The sequence below is a fragment of the Miscanthus floridulus genome, chromosome 18, assembly GCF_019320115.1.
Source record: "Miscanthus floridulus cultivar M001 chromosome 18, ASM1932011v1, whole genome shotgun sequence".
NCBI lineage: Eukaryota > Viridiplantae > Streptophyta > Magnoliopsida > Poales > Poaceae > Miscanthus > Miscanthus floridulus.
Genome location: NC_089597.1, coordinates 86,262,731 through 86,283,537, shown reverse-complemented (window position 1 = coordinate 86,283,537; position 20,807 = coordinate 86,262,731).

Below are 20,807 nucleotides of genomic sequence, written 5' to 3'. Positions count from 1 at the left end.
TGATCATGATGGTGATTTGATTCTTGAGAATGAGAAGCTCAGAGAAGAGAACAAGAAACTCAAGGAAGACAAAAATAATGATGCACTCAAGGAAGAGAACAAGAAGCTCAAATTGGAGAAAGAGCATCTCAAGATTAGATTGAGCAAGTTCACAAGAGGCAAGCATCTTCAAAGTAAGCTACTAATGAATACCGTCATGAAGATGGATAGAAGTGGCATTAGGTATTTAGCAAACCAAGAGAAGAAGGCTCAAGCTCAACAACAACAACACAAGTCAAAGCCAAAGTCAAAGAGGTGTTTTGAGTGTGGATAAGAAGGCCACTTTACCCATGAGTGTCAAACTCCACCACCACAACCCTTGCCCAAGCATGCTAGACCCTTTGCTTTCAATGCTCATTACATACTTAGAAAGGACTCTAGTGAAAAGATGAAAGTTATGTTCTTAGGACCTCCCAATAAGAATAGGCCTAAGAAAATTTGGGTAGCAAGGTCACTTGTTGAGAAAGTCAAGAGCCCTCAACAAGTTTGGGTTCCTAAAGCTTGATCTCTTGTGTGTAGGTGAACTACAAGACCAGTGGAAGTCATTGGGTAATTGATAGTGGTTGCACACAATATATGACCGGTGATCCTCATATGTTCACCTCACTATATGAAGAAGTAGATGGATAAGAAAGAATCATATTTGGAGATAATTCAAAGGGCAAAGTTAAAGGATTGGGCAAAGTGGCAATATCAAATGATCATTCAATCTCAAATGTGCTATATGTTGCTTCATTGAGTTTTAACTTGCTATCCGTTGGACAATTATGTGATCTTGGCTTCCAATGCTTGTTTATCGAGAAGGAAGTTGTTGTATCTAAGAAAGATGATGATCAAGTGATATTCAAAGGATTTAGACACAACAACCTATATCTAGTGGATTTCACCTTCGAAGATGCTAATTTGAAGACTTGTCTATTCACCAAAACAACACTAGGGTGGCTATGACATAGAAGACTTGCTCATATTGGGATGAGCTCACTCAAGAAGCTAATGAAGAATGATTTGGTGAGAGAGTTGAAAGATGTGAAGTTTGAGAAGGACAAGCTTTGTAGTGCATGTCAAGCCGGCAAGCAAGTTGCAAACACTCATCCTACAAAAGCTTTCATGTCAACAACAAGAGTGCTAGAGCTCCTTCACATGGACTTATTTGGACCCATAACATACAAGAGTTTAGGAGGAAATCTTTATTGTCTTGTGATTGTTGATGACTACTCTTGATACACATGGGTATTCTTTCTTCATGACAAATCTGAAGTTGCATCATGCTTCAAGAAGTTTGCCAAGCGAGCACAAAATGAGTTTGAATTGAAGCTAAAGAAGATTAGAAGTGACAATGGAAAGGAATTTGACAACACAAACATAGAATCTTATTGTGATGAAGTTAGGATCAAGCATGAGGTCTCCACAACATATACTCCTCAACAAAATGGTGTAGTTGAGAGAAAAAACCAGACATTGATCACACTAGCAAGAACAATGCTTAATGAGTACAACACTCCCGAAGCTCTATGGGCGGAAGCTATCAACACCGCATCATATGTATCCAACCGCCTATTCCTTCAAAAGTTTCTTGGCAAGACACTTTATGAGTTGCTCAATGGGAAGAAGTCGGACGTCTTCTTCTTTAGGGTGTTTGGTTGGAAATGTTACATCTACAAGAAACGACAACACCTAGGGAAGTTTCAAAGACATTGTGATATTGGTTTTCTTGTTGGTTACTCATCAAAGTCCAAAGCATATAGAGTATTTAATCATGCCACCGGCTTGGTTGAAGAAACATATGCTATGGAATTTGGTGAATCTAACGGCTTCCAAGGAGCACATGAGAATCTTGATGATGTAGGTGATGAACGATTGAGGGAGGCTATGAAGAACATTCTGGTTGGAGACATCAAGCCTAATGATGATGAAGATGATGTGCAAATGATCAATCCACCTTCTTCATCAAATGTGCCACAAAATGGTGATAAAGATGGGAGAGTAGAAATTAAAGACACTCATGTCTTCTATGAGCAAATGGTGACACAAGCACATGATGTTGATGCTCCACAACCTCCCCCTCAAGTGGTTGATAGAAGAAATTCACCTGTACTACAAGCTCATCCACAAGATCTCATCATAGGGAGTCCATCAAAGGGAGTAATGACTTGCTCTCAAAAGCTTGCTTCGTTTATTGAACATCACTCTTTTGTCTCTTGCTTTGAGCCTACTAAGGTAGAAAAAGCTCTTTAAGATCCAGATTGGATAAATGCCATGCATGAAGAGTTGAATAACTTCACCCATAATGAAGTTTGGACTCTTGAAGAGCGACCAAAAGGTGCAAGAGTCATTGGAACAAAGTGGGTGTTCTGCAACAAGCAAGATGATCAAGGCATTATTGTGAGGAACAAGGCAAGACTAGTTGTAAAGGGGTTCTCTCAAGTTGAAGGGTTGGATTTTGGAGAGACCTTTGCACCAGTTGCAAGACTAGAAGCCATTCGTATCCTACTTGCATATGCATCACATCATGAAATGAAACTATATCAAATGGATGTGAAAAGTGCATTTTAAATGACTTTATAAATGAACTAGTCTATGTTGATCAACCTCCCAGGTTTGAAGACCCTAGATACCCTAATCATGTTTATAGGTTGTCCAATGCGTTATATGGACTTAAACAAGCCCCAAGAGCTTGGTATGAGCGTCTTCGGGATTTCCTCATTGAGAAGGGCTTCACCATTAGGAAGGTCGACACCACACTATTCACCAAGAAGCTTGATGGACATATCTTCATTTGTCAAGTGTATGTTGATGATATCATCTTTGGATCATCAAATAAAGATTCTTGCAAAGAGTTTGGTAAATTGATGTTGAAGGAGTTCGAGATGTCAATGATTGGGGAGCTTACATTCTTTCTTGGTTTTCAAGTCAAGCAAATGAGAGAAGGGATTTTCATCTCTCAAGAGCCTTGGTGCTACCTTCAATGAGTTGACAGGGCAGCCTACTCTACCATATCTATAAGTCCTTGGTCCTTCCATAGTTGCACCTATTACTGGGACTACAGAGACGCTCCCTTCTTCTGTTGCATCATTATAGCCACCTGCTATAGTATACCTATAGAGTCACAGGCCGCACCAATCCCTAATTCATCCCAGACCACTTCAGCATCACTTCTAGCTATAGAGGGTCATACAGCTTAGAGCTCAGGATCAGATAATGATGGCACACAGTTCTAGCTCACTCCTCGCACCTCAGCGTCTGACTCATCCGCTGTAGCCCCGCCCACCGACCCTTCGATTTTGGTGTTTGATGCCAAAGGGGGAGAGGGATAGAGTATGTTAGACTTAGGGGGAGCGATACTTTAGGGGGAGTCTATCTATTATATTTGGTTTGTTTGTGTGATACACTATTATGCATTCATGTGTTTACTTTCGTGCATCAAACTATATTTTTGTGATAGTGATATCTACGTGATTGTGATATTCATGTGATATGTGACATGTGTGCTCTCTACTTTGAATTATTTATATATCATATCACTTGTGATATGCTCATTTGCTTTGCTTCTGCGTTTAACTCTGATGCAAATGAGCTTTATTACTTGTACTCATGCTTATTTCATATCTATTGAGTATATCATGTTGGCTTGGGTCATATAAGCTTGCCTATCTCTTTCGTTCTTATTGTCAAAAGCTTATATGAACCAAGCATGTTGAAAACCTCATCTCTTTTACATACTCGAGGTAGTATTGTCATCAATCACCAAAAGGGGGAGATTGAAAGCATCTAGGCCCCTTGTTGGGTTTCGATGATTAATGACAATACGTGATTACTATGACTAACGTGTGTTTTGCAGATGCAATTAAGTTAGGTCAGGATAATGGCAATTGATTGGGCAATCATGGTTATCATGCACCCTATGATGGAAATCATTTTAGTTTTCAAAGGATAGACGACAAGGTTAAGGATGGACTAGTTCTAAGTGTCGTTTGGTGTTGAAGAGACACTTAGAGTAGTTTAGGACTTTGTTTTTCCTTTGGCCGTACTATTAAGGGGTTATGGACGGGTAGCTTGACCTAGGTGAGTCTAGTGGGTTAGGTTTGGTGCACACTTATTAAATCTAGCACTAGGTAGATCCTAAAAAGCCCTTAGATCAATTGGAGCAAACTTCATTCACATATGATTACGAGTTAGAAGTGAATGGAGGGTCAAATGTTGACTAGATGCTGGTTTCGGTGTGACCGGACGCTGGCATAGAGTCCGGTCATGACCGGACTTTGAGAGGTGAGTAATCGGACGCTGGGTGCTAGAGTCCGGTCAACTCCAGTAAGGTTCCAGAGAGGGAGAATCCTGATCGAACGCGTCCGGTCAGTGATGGTTGGACATGTCCGGTCAGTGATGGTTGGACATGTCCGGTCAGCGATGACTAGACGCTAGTCAGGTTATGACCACTGACCGGACCCTGATCAGCAAAGTGACAGGATACTGGATGCCAGAGTCCGGTCAATATCAGTAAGGTTCTAGAGGGCAGTTTTTGTGACCGGACATGTTCGGTCTGTGCTAACTAGACACTGGCTAGTGTCCGGTCACAACTTAAACTGCATAGAGGCGGGTGAACTGACTAGAGCATTCGGTCACCTTGACCGGAGCGTCCAGTCACTCCGTAGAGGCACATAACGGTTCGTTTTGAATGAGGGGTTATAAATACTTCCTCTATTCAATCAAGGGATCACTTTTGCTCATTCCAACAGCTGAGAAACACCCTTGAGAGTGCCAAGAAGAGCAAGGTTCTAATGAGGTGATTGAGATTTAAGAATCCAAATAAGAGGCCTCATTAGTGAAAGCAAGAGTAGCAAAGTGTGCATCCACCCTTCTCATTAGGCTTGTCATGGTTAAGTGAGAGTTCATGCTTGTTACTCTTGGTGATCGTCATCACCTAGATGACTTGGTGGTGATTGGGAATTTGGTGATCATCCGGCGGAGGTTGTGGATGACCCAACTCAAGTTGTGAGTGGTTGTGGGTGATTCACCACGATGAAGTGTTGAAGAATCAACCCATAGAGAGTACTTGATCCTTGCGTGGATCAAGGGGGAGATACACCCTTGCGCAGATGCTCCAACGAGGACTAGTGGGGAGTGGCGACTCTGATATCTCAGCAAAACATCATCGCGTTCCTCCTTCTCTCTTTACTTTGAGCATTTACTTTGAGCAATTCAATTCTTGTCTTTACATTCATATAATTGCCATGCTAGAGTAGGATTGAAACATAGGTTGCTAAACTTTTGTGTGGTAGAACAATAGAAACACTTTCTAGGCACAAGGAGTGAAGTGGGCTAACCGTAGGGTTTAATTATTGCAAAGATTTTTAGAATTTGCCCAATTCACCCCTCCTCTTGGGCATCTTGATCCTTTCAACAATGTTTTTGCTCATGGACATTAAATGTGCCATCATGGAGCTCTTGAAGTTTTAACCAAATTTCATGTGCCATATTCAAAGTGAACACTTGGTTAAACACATCCATGCTAAAAGATTCAAACAAGCAATTTTTAGCTCTAGCATTGAAATGAATTTCTTTTTCTTCACTCTTCGTGGGTTTATTGGGATTCTAGCTTTATAATAGGGGAAGTTAGTGCAATCAAAGTGCGGAGACCTAGAGGTATCTATCCCAACCACTCTAAATAGCGTCGGCTCAGTGGCGATTAAGCCAAAAGTCCAAATTGAACCAACCTATCTCTGATACCACTTGTAGGGGACCATGATGCCTAAGAGGGAAGTGGTGAATTAGGCAACTTAAAATTCTACTTCTAAACTATGGTCTCTTTTTCTATCCTTAGCAAAATCTATACAAAAGATAAACTATCTAAATGTGCAACTATGGTTTTGCTCGTGTGTTGCTATCTCTACCGCAAAAGGAGTAATGTAGACAATGTAAATGTGGAAACTAAAGAGCAAGATAGAGATATACAAACTCCCATCGATAACTCTGGTATTTTTACCGAGGTATCAAGAAGCATGCAATCTTCCCCCTAGTCCTCGTTGGAGGCTCTCGCAAGAAATCCCTCACAAGGGCCAAGCTCCTGGTTGGGTAACTCCGTGGATAGCCTTGGGCCTTCCCCATGTGTAAGTGGGTCTCCGACGTGTCTTTTGGCAAGCCTCTCTCATATGCTCGCCGCCGTATTCGCTATCAAGCTTTTGGCCAAACCGCCGCGGGCCTTGTTCCCTTCGGTACACAGTGGCGGCCACATAACAAATGTGGTTGGTGTGATCTCGCAAGATTACAAGCCCATACGATGTATAACAATGGTGCACGCAAGCACCGAGTGGTAAGAGGTATGCAAACCTCACTAAACACTAGGCCTAACCCTAGAGCAAGCGCATAAGCGGTGGTCTAATCAACCTAAGCACTTCGTAAAGCACATACACTAATCACCTAATGAATCACTAAGCACTATGTAAGTGGAGATCGCTAAAATGGTGTACTAGCACCCTTGATATGTTTCCTCAGCTCCACACAGCCCAAATGGCCAGTGGGGGTCCATTTATAAGGCCCACTAAGAAAATAACCGTTGGGGATGAAATCCTACTTTTCTATTACTCACTAGACGCTCAAGTCGTCCTGATCGGACGCGTCCTCTCATCCCAACCGTTAGAGCCGTAATCAACTAATCAGACGCTGCCAGCATCTGGCAGACGCATCCGATCACAATTTCACCGCTCTTATTGTGATGAAGTTGGGATCAAGCATGAGGTCTCCGCAACATATACTCCTCAACAAAATGGTGTAGTTGAGAGAAAAAACCAGACATTGATCACACTAGCAAGAATAATGCTTGATGAGTACAACACTCCCGAAGCACTATGGGCAGAAGCTATCAACACCGCATGCTATGCATCCAACCGCCTATTCCTTCAAAAGTTTCTTGGCAAGACACCTTATGAGTTGCTCAATGGGAAGAAGTCGGATGTCTCCTTCTTTAGGGTGTTTGGTTGCAAATGTTACATCTACAAGAAACAACAACACCTAGGGAAGTTTCAAAGATGTTGTGATATTGGTTTTCTTGTTGGTTACTCATCAAAGTCCAAAACATATAGAGTATTTAATCATGTCACTGGCTTGGTTGAAGAAACATATGATATGGAATTTGGTGAATCTAATGGCTTCCAAGGAGCACATGAGAATCTTGATGATGTAGGTGATGAACGATTGAGGGAGGCTATGAAGAACATTCTAGTTGGAGACATCAAACCTAATGATGATGAAGATGATGTGCAAGTGATCAATCCACCTTCTTCATCAAATGTGCCACAAAATGGTGATAAAGATGGGAGAGTAGAAATTAAAGACACTCATGTCTTCCACGAGCAAATGGTGACACAAGCACATGATGTTGATGCTCCACAACCTCCCCCTCAAGTGGTTGATAGAAGAAATTCACCTCTACTATAAGCTCATCCATAAGATCTTATCATAGGGAGTCCATCAAAGGGAGTAATGACTCGCTCTCAAAAGCTTGCTTCATTTATTGAACATCACTCTTTTGTCTCTTGCTTTGAGCCTACTAAGGTAGAAGAAGCTCTTCAAGATCCAGATTGGATAAATGCCATGCATGAAGAGTTGAATAATTTCACCCACAATGAAGTTTGGACTCTTGAAGAGCGACCAAAAGGTGCAAGAGTTATTGGAACAAAGTGGGTTTCCGCAACAAGCAAGATGATCAAGGCATTGTTGTGAGGAACAAGGCAAGACTAGTTGCAAAGGGGTTCTCTCAAGTTGAAGGGTTGGATTTTGGAGAGACCTTTGCACCGATTGCAAGACTAGAAGCCATTCGTATCCTACTTGCATATGCATCACATCATGAAATGAAACTATATCAAATGGATGTGAAAAGTGCATTTTTAAATAACTTTATAAATGAACTAGTCTATGTTGATCAACCTCCCAGGTTTGAAGACCCTAGATATCCTAATCATGTTTATAGGTTGTCCAAGGCGTTATATGGACTTAAACAAGCCCCAAGAGCTTGGTATGGGCTTCTTCGGGATTTCCTCATTGAGAAGGGCTTCACCATTAGGAAGGTCGACACCACACTATTCACCAAGAAGCTTGATGAACATATCTTCATTTGTCAAGTGTATGTTGATGATATCATCTTTGGATCATCAAATGAAGATTCTTGCAAAGAGTTTAGTAAATTAATGTCGAAGGAGTTCGAGATGTCAATGATTGGGGAGCTTACATTCTTTCTTGGTTTTCAAGTCAAGCAAATGAGAGAAGGGATTTTCATCTCTCAAGAGAAATATTCTAATAATCTTCTTAAGAGATTCAAAATAGATAAATGTATGCCAATCAAGACACTAATGCCAACTAATGGACATCTCGACCTAGATGAGGGAGGTAACACAGTTGATCAAACTCTCTATCGCTCTATGATTGGTAGCTTGTTATATTTAACCACATCTAGGCCCGACATCATGTTTAGTGTGTGTATGTGTGCTAGATTTCAAGCTAATCCTAAGGAAACTCATTTGATTGCCGTAAAAAGAATCCTTAAGTATCTTAAGCACACACCAAGCATTGGCCTTTGGTATCCCAAATGAGCTATATTTGAATTAGTTGGCTATTTCGATTCGGATTATGCCGGTTGCAAAGTGGATAGAAAAGGCACATCCGGAGGATGCCATTTGCTTGGTAGATCACTTGTGTCTTGGTCCTCTAAGAAGCAAAATAGTGTGGCTTCATCCACCGCTGAAGTGGAATACATTGCTGCGGGTGCTTTTTATGCACAAAAACTTTACATGAAACAAACTTTGCTAGACTATGGTGCTTGATTTTAGCAACTTCACTAGAAAATAAGCTTGTGTTGTCCCTTGCATTGCATTGTAATATACAACATGTTTACTTTATGGTAATGCACTTAGGGCTTGTCTAACATGGTTAAGATAACCGCCGAAAAGCGTGTGAAGAAGCTTAACCTTGGATCAAACTTGACAAACAACTAGAATTACTTTCAAGTATTGCATTGCATATGCATGAATGTTATTTTGTCATTTCTCTTCAATCACCCTTTTATTGCCTATTTTCTTTAAAAGAATTATACCCTAAGGCAAAATATTTTTGAAAATTTTGAGGGTTTGAGAGAGGTCACTCACATCAGTCCCAATTGGTATTTATTTGGATCTTATTGAAGTTGGGACTCGATTGGGAATAGACAGCTCGAAGGACTTTGAAGAATTGCTAAAAAGGAGTGACTGGATGTTGGACCGGACTCTACTCCCCTATGTCCGGTCAGTTCATAGGAGGTGAACCATGCTGCAAAGGAGTGACCGGATGCTAGAACAATGTTCTCCCAGCGTTCGGTCAAAAGGTGATCCTATGTCCGGTCATGCGAAGAAGATAAAGTCAGGATCGACCAGACTTTGGCTGCATCTGGTCAGTTGTGATCGAACGTGTCTAGTCGTGACTCCAGAGGATTTGGACCTCTCTGGAGTCGACCAGACTCTGGGTGGCAGTGTCCGGTCGTTGCCACCGGAGCATCCAGTCAATAGAAGTCGTGTGGGATTCCAACTCTTATCTCGTTTCCTTTTTTGATCCATCGAGGGGCACCATATAACGCCGCAGCACTGACCTATTCTGCATCTACACCCATGCCAACATCGTCGTTTCCCAAGCCGTCATGCCGTGTGCCCTAGCCATGCTACACCACTCGCCACGCCGCCCTGCTCATGAAGTCCGTGCCGCTCCCGCGCTGCCGTCCCACGCCACTGTGCTGCATCGCCGCGCCCACGCCATCCGTGCCCATGCCTTCCTCACACAATCTACCACGCTATCTGACCAGAGTCGCACACCGTGCCCTAGCGCCAGAGCCGACAGCTTCCTCGCATTGCATCTCCATGGCCGATCCACGCCAAATTGCAACAACCCTAACCCTAGCCTCACATTGCCGATCCGGTGGTTCCTCGATTCGTTCCTCTTCTCATCAATTCACCGGTTCATCAGGTAGCAAGCCCTCATTTCCAATTTTGTATCTATTGCTTGCTTTCTTAGGGTTTCATATCTTTAGACGTATATTTAAATTATTCATATATATCCGATCTATTCCATCATGCAGTGAGTCAGTGTTGTTGAGGTCTCATTGGCAGTTGTCAGTCAACTCATGGCCAAGCTCATCAGTATGGATCGAGGCCTTGCCTCAGAAGTGTTAGTGACAGTTGTTTCTAGTCCGAGGCAGCAGATCATTCCAGATGGCACATGTCCGGTGAGCGATGACCAGACACTGGTAAGGTTTCAGCTACTGACCGGACGCTGATCAGCAAAGTGACCGTATGTTGGGTGCCAGAGTCCGATCAACATTAGTAAGGTTCTAGAGGGCAGTTTTTGTGACCGGACGCGTTCGGTCAGTGCTGACCGAACGCTGGCCAGTGTCCGGTCACAACTTAAACTACATAGAGGCGGGTGAACTGACTAGAGCGTCCGATCACCCCGTAGAGGCACATAACGGTTTGTTTTGAATGAGGGGTTATAAATACTTCCTCTATTCAATCAAGGGATCACTTTTGCTCATTCCAATAGCTGAGAAACACCCTTGAGAGTGCCAAGAAGAGCAAGGTCCAAGTGAGGTGATTGAGATTTGAGAATCCAAGTGAGAGGCCTCATTAGTGAAAGCAATAGTAGCAAAGTGTGCATCCACCCTTCTCATTAGTCTTGTCGTGGTCAAGTGAGAGTTCATGCTTGTTACTCTTGGTGATTGTCATCACCTAGACGACTTGGTGGTGATTGGGAATGTGGTGATCATCCGGCGGAGGTTGTGGATGACCCAACTCAAGTTGTGAGTGGTTGTGGGTGATTCACCGCGACGAAGTGTCGAAGAATCAACCCATAGAGAGTACTTGATCCTTGCGCAGATCAAGGGGGAGATACACCCTTGCGCGGGTGCTCCAACGAGGACTAGTGGGGAGTGGCGACTCTCTGATATCTCAGCAAAACATCACCACATTCCTCCTTCTCTCTTTACTTTGAGCATTTACTTTGAGCAAATCAATTCTTGTCTTTACATTCATAGAATTGTCATGCTAGAGTAGGATTGGAACATAGGTTGCTAAACTTTTGTGCGGTAGAACAATAGAAACACTTTCTAGGCACAAGGGGTGAAGTGAGCTAACCGTAGGGTTTAATTATTGCAAAGATTTTAGAATTTGCCCAATTCACCTCTCCTCTTGGGCATCTTGATCCTTTCAACAATGTTTTTGCTCATGGACATTAAATGTGCCATCATGGAGCTCTTGAAGTTTTAACCAAATTTCATGTGCCATATTCAAAGTGAACACTTGGTTAAACACATCCATTCTAAAAGATTCAAACAAGCAATTTTTAGCTCTAGCATTGAAATGAATTTCTTTTTCTTCACTCTTCATGGGTTTATTGGGATTCTAGCTTTATAATAGGGGAAGTTAGTGCAATCAAAGTGCAGAGACCTAGAGGTATCTATCCCAACCACTCTAAATAGCGTCGGCTCAGCGGCGATTAAGCCAAAAGTCCAAATTGAACCAACCTATCTCTGATACCACTTGTAGGGGACCATGATGCCTAAGAGGGAAGTGGTGAATTAGGCAACTTAAAATTCTACTTCTAAACTATGGTCTCTTTTTCTATCCTTAGCAAAATCTATGCAAAAGATAAACTATCTAAATGTGCAACTATGGTTTTGCTCGTGTGTTGCTATCTCTACCGCAAAAGGAGTAATGTAGACAATGTAAATGTGGAAACTAAAGAGCAAGATAGAGATATATAAACTCCCATCGATGACTATGTTATTTTTACCGAGGTATCGAGAAGCATGCAAGCTTCCCCCTAGTCCTCGTTGGAGCCCCTCACAAGGAATCCCTCACAAGGGCCAAGCTCCCGATTGGGTAACTCCGTGGATAGCCTTGGGCCTTCCCCATGTGTAAGTGGGCCTCTGATGTGTCTTTCGACAAGCCTCTCTCGGATGCTCGCCGTCGTCTTCGCTATCAAGCTTTCGGCCAAACCGCCGTGGGCCTTGTTCCCTTCGGTACACAGTGGCGGCCATACAACAAACGCGGTTGGTGTGATCTCACAAGATTACAAGCCCCTCTATGAGACCAACATCCGGTCCAGCGTCCGGTCACCTCCATGAGCTTGTTTCTTCACGATCTTGTGATTTTGGTCATCAAACACCAAAATCCAAAGTAAATGGGCCTAGAGTCCATTTTCCTTACAGCTCCCTTGCATGGCTAATTTGGTTTGTGAAATCTTGTTAGCCACATTTCTTAGTTTATGTAGCTAAGTATTTACGCTCTCTAATTTGACATTGGTTGCCTTATTATTGAGCATTGCCAGTGAGCTTAGGAGCTTTGTGCTTTTGCTTTCTAGAATTGTGAAGGAGCTCCTCGGTGTGCAAAATACTAGTGGCATAGGTTTGTGTGACCTTGCTCCTATAATAGGATAGGTGAGCTCTAGCTAGCTTGGCATGTTAGTTGCTTAATTATGATCTTTGCAAGGTACTAGAGAACATAGATAGAGGGGTGTAGTCTTGGCTAGACCGATAGTTTTAATTCCGCACTTGTTTTTGTTAGCCGACGCGATTAAGTTTTAGAAAGGACTATTCATCCACCTCTAGTTTGCCATCTCGACCCTATAGGCCCGCACCGCCTGACCCATGCAACTGCACGTGGGGAGTCCTAGCTTGCGCCCCTCCACTTCTCACGTGCATGCACACAGCCAGCAGCTGCAGAGGTGACTACAATAGGTTGCTCTGCCAGTATCCAGAAGAGGGGAAGTGGGCGGTGGAAGCCCAAACAGCGTCGGGAGGAGGAGGAGACACAGAGGTGAAGGTGAGGCAGCAGAAAAGCGATGACAGAGATGCAACACCCGATTTACTTTTGAAACATCTAGATGCAACATTTGTAATATACGTCTGAAGGCGGATGAAACACATGAAATGTGCATCTAAAACACTAGCTTCAATACCAGATCTATTTTTGAAACACTTGCAACATACGTATCAAACAGCCGAAACACTCGAAACACGTGTATGAAACACTTGCAAAAAACTCCTGAAAACACTTTATGTGTGAAAACATATGCAACATCTAGATGAAACACTTGAGAACATACGTTTGGAAAACAAGATAAAACATTTGAAACATACACTTGAAACATACGTGTATAACCACTGCAACATGTGCAACATTCTGATCTACTTTTGCAACATCAAGATGAAACACTTGCAACATCCAGATAAAACATCTAAAACACTTAAAACATACTCTTGCAACATAGGCTTTGTTTGGACCAATAGAGCGAGGCATGCCGGCGCGGAGGTCGACGGCGCATGGACCTTGTCGTGCGGTAGTGGCACGGGCAACTAGCCAGCAGGCGCAACGTCACATCACAAATCTCATCCCCTCGCTTGCATGTTGGAGCATCTGTCATGGAGGCTTGCCGGCTCGGTGGAGGCGGTCACGGCGAGGAGGTAGTGTGGGGAGGCAGCACGGAGGAGAGACCGCAAGGGATGCGGCGCGACGCTATGGGATCAACGGCGATGAGGAGGAGTGGGGTGGGCGGATAGGCACAACGACATAGGAAGGAAACGACGCAGCGAGCATTGAGGCGCACGGACGGGAGGAGCGGATAGGGTCATTGGGCGAATGATGTGTGCGGGAGTGAGCGGTGGGAGGCGTCCGGACGTCTTAATTGTATCATTATCGCAAAACAATTCATGGTCATGTTCGGTGCAGCCATTGCAGGTGCAGCTTGTATTAGCTATAGTACCACATAGGTGTGTTTTTGCAGCTGCAGCCGCATGTGTGTTTTATGAATTGTTATTAAGGTAGCGTTTGGTTGGGAGTCAAGGTGGAGTGGGACGGTCCTGTCTCTGATTTATGGAACGGGACGGGGACAGGATGACTCTATTTTCTGGTTGGTTGACGAGGGACGGGATCGATCCATTTTGTGTTTGGTTCAGAGACATAAAAAGTGAAATGAGCTACCGACAAGTGGGATCCATTTGTAAGTTTTTCTCTTTTTCTCTTTTTCCTTCTCTTCTCCTTATATCTTCCTCTCTCTCTCCTTATCTCTTCCTCCCGACGCTTGCTCCATACCTTGGTCACGCGTCGCCCCTCGTTTCTTCCCCGACAAGCACGGCCATGGCCCGCCTGGGGACTCCTCCGCCGGCGAGGCCAGCTAGCCGCCCGCCCCGTGCCTCTTCCGTACTCCTCCCCGAGCTCAGCCGCCCACCGCCATGGGCCTCCTCTGCCCTGAGCTCGGCAGCGAGCCACTGAGCACTTCCTCCGCCGGCGAGCTCAGCCACACAGTACAAGGTCGGATCCCGCCCGCGCGCTCGCAGGGTTGGGCCACGCTGTGGCGCCAAACCTCACTCACTCTTCCTCTTCCTCCCCCTGCTCTGCCGGGCCTACGCGCGCCACTGCCTCTTTCTCGCCCGCGCGGCATGGCTGGCGGCAGAGATGAACCGCGCAGCATGGCCGGCGCCGGAGCTCACCCACATGCGCCACCTCTCGCTGCCCGCGCTCGTCTTCCCCGTCGTGGCTCATCCTAGGGAGGACGACTCTGTCCGTCAAAAAAACAAAGATGGGAGTCACGGCATCCACTGACGAATATAGGACGGTCTCACCTCTCAACCAAACAGCTCCAAAGCAGGATCATCCCACTCCTATCCCACCCCTTGTCACCAACCAAACACTATCTAAGATGTGAGAGAAAAACACTGTACCATGACTAATAGGCCGGGCTGATAAGTTCAAACGAACAGGGTATTATAATAAGCCCAAAAGGTCTCTATCACAAGATAATAACTACAGACCCAGACGAGAGATAATAGAGAGCCCGCACCAAGGTTTAAACACAACGGAAGAGTGCATCCGCCAAAGACCAAAGTATCACTGTGTCTGTTTTAGGCTTGTTCTTAAACTTTGGAAGGGTTCAGAATGATTAGGCTTATTTATATTACATTGATTAGTTGGAATATTATCTAGCTTCAATCCTAACCAAAGGGAACGAGCCTTAACTGGTGTTTGGTTCAAGCTATTAAACTTTAGTAGCTATTAAACGGTTTAGTCATTTTTAGTAACTCCAGAGTTACTAGAGATGACTAAATCTCTTTTAGTAGCTTTTAGTCATAGTGTTTGGTTAAAAAATTATTAAAGTGATTAAAAGCTACTAAATTTAGTAGCTGCTGGACGAACCAGACAGACCCTTACTTCACAGTGCTGGCTGCAGCTACAGCCGCAGAAACTCCTCTCATGATTTACTGTCGGAGCAGCCAAAAAAAAGCCGCGGTTTCAGCTGCAGCGAGCACAGCCAACATTTTCTAGAAAGAACAACACGCAAAAGATCTGTCGTCATCTGTCATAGAAAGCAGACTAGATTTTTATTCAGAGATAAGACAACAAGGGAATATGACCTCCTATGAAAAAATGGGGTCTCCGTCGTTGCCCTCAAAACTTTTGCCGCCCTAACCATCGTCGGCACCGATAATCCACCATCACTGATTCATTGAAATACTCGCCTTCAAAAAGTTTGAAGTAGGAAATCTATTTTAAAGCCCCTTTGAAACACAGATTTTTTTTTTACATACAGAAAATTTACGAGAATCAACTTGTCTGAATGCAACAAAGGACGCGGACGTGCCCATCCCCATCCCCATCCCCATCCATCGTATTCCAAGCACGAGGTACTCGTAATCTCAAGGTGTTTGGTTCTATAGTCTCTTCTAAAATTTATGTCACATCGAATTTTAGATATTAATAAAGAATATTAAATATAAATTAATTATAAAATCAATTATATAGATGAAGGTTAATTTTCGAGATGAATTTTTTAAGTCTAATTAATCTATCATTAGCACATGTTTACTGTAGCACTCACGTTGTTAAATCATGAACTAAGTAGGTTTAAAAGATTCATCTCGTAAATTAGTCATAAGTTATACAATTAATTTCATAATTAATCTATATTTAATACTCTATGTATATGTCCAAATATTCGATACGACAAAAATTTTAGAAGTTTCATGAACCAAACAGCAACCCTACTGGTGCAGCGGCAGGAAGCCAGAAAAGAGTGGACGTCTGCTACTCTGCTTTGAAGACACCGGCAGGCAGGCAGGGGAGGCTAGTGGCACCTAACCCTGCACTGCACTGTAACCGCTGCTCCTATCCAGTCTCGCTCGTTTATCTCAGCCAGCTTATTAATTATAGTACAGTATTTTTTTTCATAAACAATTAGCATCCATTAGGTTTATTAATCCAGAAACCAACCAACGAACGGGCTTACGTTGCATGACACCTCGCATGTGCCGGTGGCCGAACCATGCCGGTTTCACATCAAAACTGATCGTCTTAGGGCTGTTCGGTTCACCTCTCCTAAAATTTAGTGATTAAACTTTAGTCACTTTTATTTAGCTACTAAAATGCTAAATACCTCCGCTAAAGTTTAGAGGCCACTAAAGTTTAGTGGTTTTTAATCACCAAGAGGTAGCTAAAAGTAACTAAAGTGTACATAAGACAGCTGCTTTAGTGGTCTTTAGTCACTATAACCAAACAAGAGATCAATAAACTTTAGAGGGGCCACTAAATTTTAAGGGTGGAACCAAACAACCCTTAGACCTTGTTCGGCTGCACTAAAAAAGCACTGTAGCAGCTGGTTTGCACTGTTCATATTATTTTTTGTGAGAGAAAAATACTTCTCCTGCTGGAAATAAAAGGCATCCAGCCAGCCGGTTATAGCCAGCCGGACACTCGATTAGTCTATGTTTATGTATTCTGAAAATCTTTGTGAACTCAGGACCTGAAAGTGAGATGGCGACCGCTTTGCATCAGCGCATCATTAGCAAGCTAAAAGGCGTATCTGGCCTTTACTGAAAAAAAGTTTTTAAAAAAGGCTGGGTTCATATTATGAAAAGGTCTGATCCATATGGTTCATAAACATTTGTTATTCACTTCCAATGTACTTAGAGGATCTTATCGTAGAACCCTTCCTTTTTCAAAAGAAAAAAAAAGAAATGCTCGGCTTCCTCCCTCTTCTAAGAACATGTCGGGTGGCGCCATAGAATATAGCAGATCAAGGACAATGCTTGCTGCTCGGCCGTGCTTGCTGCTTCCAGGCTGCAGCTGCGTAGCACCAACCAGAGCCACAAATGGAACAGCGGCAACCAGTCAGAAGTGGAGTAGCTCTTTCGACCAGGCACAATGATGAATCTTGGACTCTTTGTTGTACATCGGCTCCAACCTTGGTGCGAGGCCATGATGATGTGGAATCCAGTACCTTTCGGAGTAGAAGTACAGAACACAATTATAATTTTAATTTTAATTAAACACTTCAAGTTTGATTAAGTTATATACAAATATCATATCTGATATTTATGAAATCAAAAGGTAGTCTTTCATAGCCTACCGATGAGCTTGATTCTTTTTATGTTAAACCACGCATGCATTAGTGATTAACACTGTTGTATAAATATGATAGATAGAGGTATTCTTTTAATAAATTTGATCAAACTTAAAATGTTTGACTCAATATTATGTTAGAATAGGGAGGTACTTCAATACTATATTTGGTTTAGTTTGTAATGCAGTATGGCATAGTACAGTCTCCCAGGTTACGTTTTAACAATTCATTCATTCTATATATTATATTGTTTATGATTTATGATTATTAGGTAGTATACTTGATTATAAATCTAACTGTATCGAGTTTGTTTTATAATAGAATATGTTGACCAAAGGGTTATAATATTTTATTCTTTTTTTTTGAAAGGGTATAATATTTTAATCTTAATATATTTGCATACCTTGTAAACCTTACGAGATCGGAGGAGTAATAACTCATATATTATATTGTTTATTTATGATTTATGATAATTGGGTAGTACATTTGATTATAACTCTAATTCTATCGAATTTGTATTATAATAGTTATTTTTGGCTAAATTGTCGAGCAAAGATTTATAATATTTGAATCACGTACCTTGTAAACCTTACAAGATATAGGAGGAGTAATATCTTGAAGGGCTTGTTTAGATCCCATAAATTAAAACCAATATATAGAAAGTTCTTCTCATTTTATTATTAAATCATTTCTCATCCCTCTCAATTCCTGGCAAAAAAGGCCGAAAGGATTTTACGGTCAAAGAACGATTCGGACAGCTCGAGTTCAACTCCCAGCTCGTATTTTGATTTTGGTTTTTTTTTATTAAACATACCTGTATTAAGACTTATGGAGAACACGTACACACGCATTCATACAAATACAGGCAGGTACTAGAAGGATACGGAAGGGACAGCTGTCCCAGCACACACGCATTGAGAGAATGTTCCATCAGCCTATTTGTCTGGAGCTAAAACGATCGTACACGATCGTGGATTATTATTGCTGGCTGGTTTGGTGTGAGAGAAAAATACTGTTCTGACTGGAAATTTACGATTGTTTACGATCAAACGAACAGGGTGCATGACTGAAAGTATCGTTGGCTGATTTAGTGTAAGAAAAAAATAATATTGGTTGATTAGTATCGTTGGCTGATTTAGTATAAGAAAAAAATAACGTTGGTTGATTGAAAAAGTACGCAAGCGAACAGGACGAAAAGAAAATGACGACAAAGTCCAAGGAGGTCGTTGTGCTTGCCGCAGTCGTCGCACATCGCCGAGCACCATCGCCGGAGCCAAGGACGGAGCAAGGTGACGAGCGACACCAAACCAGGTTTTCGTCCACCCTTACCCCCGCCCATCTGCCGCCGGATTGGCCACCGCAGTCCTCTGCCATGCCCATGCTAGCTAGCGGTAGCGGGGGTTGTTTCCTTTGCCTCCGCTCCCTGCAACTGCCACTTCCTCGGCCAGTTGGCCCCGCTGTCCCCTTGCTAGACCACCACGACGCCACCTAGTGCTTGTCCGGCATGCCCATACATAGACATAGCAGTAACACCTCCAATCCCCCAAAACCCTCCTTCCCACTCGTAACCTCAGTCACCTGTTGGCTGTTGCAATCACTTGTGGCGAGTTTTGTGCTAAAAAAAAGTATGATCGCCACATCTGAGGCATGAACCAAACATCTACCTTTTTTTTTTGTGTGTGGCTGCTTCATGTTCGCTATGTTCGTTTGATCTTGTTTAGCTAATAAGCCATGGCTGAAAGTACTGTTTGCTAATTTAGTGTAAGAGAAAAGTACTATTCATTAACTGAAAAAGTACGACTTATAAGCCAAACAAGCACAAACGAACCGGACGAATAGGCGCGGCCAACGAACCAAACATCCCACGGGCTATCTGGGGACGGACAATGGATGTCTTCTCGAGCATCACGGACACGGATGTGCATCCACGGTGGGCATTTTTTTTACTTCTGTTCCTCATAGGCTTTTTGGAGTGTCGATTAAAAAGTCTAGCACATTTCATTAGATCCTGTATCTCTATATGTTAAAATTCAATAAAATCTAATATGTTTAGACAAGATTTTAGAATTCGGAGATCTTTTTTTCTCTAGATTTCCAAAATTCCCTAGAAACCAAACGGGACCTTACACATAAAAAAATCTGGTAGTACATTTCTGGTTACCAAGTGAGAGTTACGGTGATATGTAGTTGGTCAGAACAAAAAGGCCGTCATGAAAAGGCTCCACTTCATCAGAAAAGCATCATGTCTACTCTGTCTTAGTCAAAAAGAAAAGGAAAAAAAATCCTCGTCCTGTTCCATTTCGTTCCGGCGAGAGAATCCGATGCCGAAGGTCAGGTCGCATGTGCACCGCACATCACATTAGTGGGCAAACACAAAGATCAGCGTCCACATCTAACAAACGCACGCACGGCGACACAAACGCGATAGAAGAACCACCCACCGTCCGCCCGCAAGGCTACAAAACAGCTGTCTTTCAGAGGGAGATGCAGCGACAGGTAGCCTATCTGTGTGCCCTGCTCTTCTTCTCATGTTTGCATAGGAAGGATGAAAGGATTGCGAGCACTGAAGATGAACCAAACCAACGCCATGTTCTCGACTGAAAAAGGCAGTTGATGAACTCAATCTGCTGACTCTTTTTATTAGTTTGCCTCCGGCTCGAGTGTTGGGTACCAGACTTCAACTGGTCGGACGACACGTGGTGTCTGAAGCTCTGGTGCAGCGGCAGTCCTGCCCAACACACTGGGCGCAATGGGAGCTACAGCTACTTCTGTTCCGTCTACATCGCGAGGACACGATGCTGCATAAGGGCGAGGGGATGCCACAGACTGCTTATAGTTACCGTTAGTTAATTTGAGCTTTCACTTGAAAGGGCATGTAAGACGGTACGTGGGCCGCAAGGTTTTATCGGGCCAAGGCCCACGAATTCTTGAACCTTAAGACTGCTGTGAGGGTGGTCGGGTGGTCAGCGAAAATAACAAACTAAATTCCCTAACAGAAATGCTATACAACACACATGTGTTTTAGTAAAAAAAAAACACATGAATTTTTCCCCCTCACTCCCTCTCTCTTTTCATCCAGATTCGTCCGTGTATGAAGTTGCACTACTCTGACGTGGGATGGACGCTACCATCGCCATCGATGGCGTGCATCGGCATCCATCGCCATCGATGGCGTGCATCGGCATCGCGGAGCGAGGCCTGTATTGATACGTCAGAGAACCGCGGGACGTGGAGTCGACGTGACGGATTTTTTTTTTATCCTTGCATAGAAAAAAATTGTTCCAGGTGATCTTGTGATTGTCTGGAAGTAGAAGAATGTTGTAGGTAGAAGAAGGCTGGAGGCTGTTGGATCTTAATTCTAT